The sequence below is a fragment of the Piliocolobus tephrosceles genome, chromosome 5, assembly GCF_002776525.5.
Source record: "Piliocolobus tephrosceles isolate RC106 chromosome 5, ASM277652v3, whole genome shotgun sequence".
Classification (NCBI taxonomy): domain Eukaryota; kingdom Metazoa; phylum Chordata; class Mammalia; order Primates; family Cercopithecidae; genus Piliocolobus; species Piliocolobus tephrosceles.
The window spans coordinates 4928520-4930715 of NC_045438.1; the positions used below are offsets into that span (position 1 = coordinate 4928520).

A 2196-nucleotide genomic window follows, 5' to 3' on the forward strand; every position below is an offset into this window, starting at 1 on the left:
AGAAATTTGGTTCATATCCACTGAAGAAGTTAGGGGAGGAGATTCTTGTTCAACTCCTATCCTGTACAGTTACGAAGTCTGTTTGCCCACACAACCTTAATACTAAAACCAACCAACCCTTTTTTCACCAAAAGCAAAAAGGTATTATTTGTATGTAGATATGTAGGTTATATGAACCTTTTATTAATGAGTTCGCAGATAAACTCATCATGTAACTTGATTGTGAGGGGCAAAAATAAACTTGAATAGTCTATCCTAAGCTGTCATAGGAAGAAATGTAGGCTCATTTTCGTATCAGAACAAAAATGCAACCATAAGGCAATATTTCAGAATTTTTTTGCAAAAAATTAAAGTTTTCTATTTTGCAAAGGATGCAATGGACAAAATTTATAGAAGGACGGAAAGATTGGGAGAAGATATTTGTAACTCCTAAACACACAAAGGACCAATGTTTGCAACATGTTTGTATCTACAAATTCCTCAGAAAAATACAGAAAATGTTACTTAAAATGAGCAAAATAAATATGACAATCATTCACAGAAATCCAAATGCCTAATGAGTGTATAAAGAGTTGTCAAAATGTCTTAGTAATAAGAGAAATGTGAATTTTCAATGCAATGAGACACCAATTTACACTGACGAGAATGGCAAAAATAGTTGGATGATACAACATTTGGTGGTGGTGGTGGGTCACAGGCATCCTTCTGCACTGCTGGAGGGAATGTAGGCTAGTATAGCTTATGGACAGTGATTTTGCCGTCTTCAGCCACATTACGTACCCATAGCTCTACTACCCTGCCGGGATCATAACAGGACATGAATGAAGAAGTAGAGGAGTTAGGATGTCCATCACTTGGAATAAGCAAGTAAAACTTGGTGATGCACACCATGGAGCACAATATCACATTTAGAAGCAGTGAACTAGATGTACATGTAACAGCACAGACAGATCTTTAATATATGGTGTAGAGTAAGAAAAGTAAGATGCAGATTGGAACCATTATATATAATTATATATAAGGGTTTAACATACACAAGCAACAATACTTTTTTTTTTTTTTTTACAAAGTTGCACACAAATTCAAGAAAGCATATAAACCACATTACAACTGTTGCCTGTAGCTGGAAAGAGAGCAGGGTTGGATTGGAAGATAAATAGTATATACATAAATAAATAAAAATGAGTTGGGTACGGACCTTGATGATACCAGGCCTTGAAATGAGTATGGTTAGCTCCATCCTGGCACCTGAGGTAATTAAAGGAGGAAGAGATGAAGAAGTAAGGGAAGGCTGGTTATCTGGAGTTGAAAGCTGGGTAGATTGAATGTAAACAGCAGCTAAGGGGTATTGGTAAATTTAGTGCTCACTTTGGCAGCAGCACATATACTAAAATTGGAGTGATACAGAGAAGATTAGCATGGCCCAGGGCAAGGATGACACGCAAATTTGTGAAGGGTTCCACATTTTTTTAAATTTCCCACTCATCAACCAGGAAGAACCAAATTTACTCTTCATTCATGCAAACATTCATTTACTCATTTAGTAGATAACTTCTCCCTGTCCACTGGAAAAAAAAAAAAAGGTATTGGTAAATTTAGAAAGACACCCGAAACATGCATAACTCAGCTCTTCATCTTTCTCTTCGGAGTCAGCCTCCATTGTGAGGTCTCGCTTAGGTTTGGGCCTCCTAGGATTGAGTGGGCAAATCTTAATTCTGTGGTTTAGCTAGTAGGCCCATTTGGGTTCCACACTTCCAAATGAACTTAATTAGTAAAGACTTCCATTCTTACTTTATTACTCAAATTGCTCATCACTGGGTAGGTAAGAGGGATGCTATTAACTGGGAGCCCTTCTTGGAGACTACAGCTTTCACAGGCACGCAAGTAACCTGAACTTTGTTATTATGATGATTTGCCAGCCAATTTTTATATCATCTTATCCACCTGGGTCAAGGTACAGCCTGGACTTAACAAAAAGCAGCGTATTGAGCTAAGGAGTAAAGGTACTATTCTCACCACTAGAGAGGAGTGTAGCTGTTATCGGAGCTTCCTATCAGAATCTGTTGACTCAGGTTTGTGTGTAAAATTAAATTCACAGATTAAACAAGCTTGCTTATCAGGCTTTCGCTGGACATTTTCAATTATTACTGTGTTACTAGGGAAGGGTATTCTAGAAGGAAAAATGAAAACAGGGCT

At 37.5% G+C, this 2196-nt stretch overlaps 1 non-coding gene across 1 annotated transcript; it reads left to right on the plus strand.

The window, feature by feature from the left end:
* The first annotated feature begins 1360 nt into the window (after positions 1 to 1360).
* Positions 1361 to 1469, plus strand: LOC111547351. Its single transcript, XR_002733102.1, has one exon. It is a non-coding gene; the product is annotated as a U6 spliceosomal RNA (small nuclear RNA).
* The last annotated feature ends 727 nt before the right edge of the window (positions 1470 to 2196 follow it).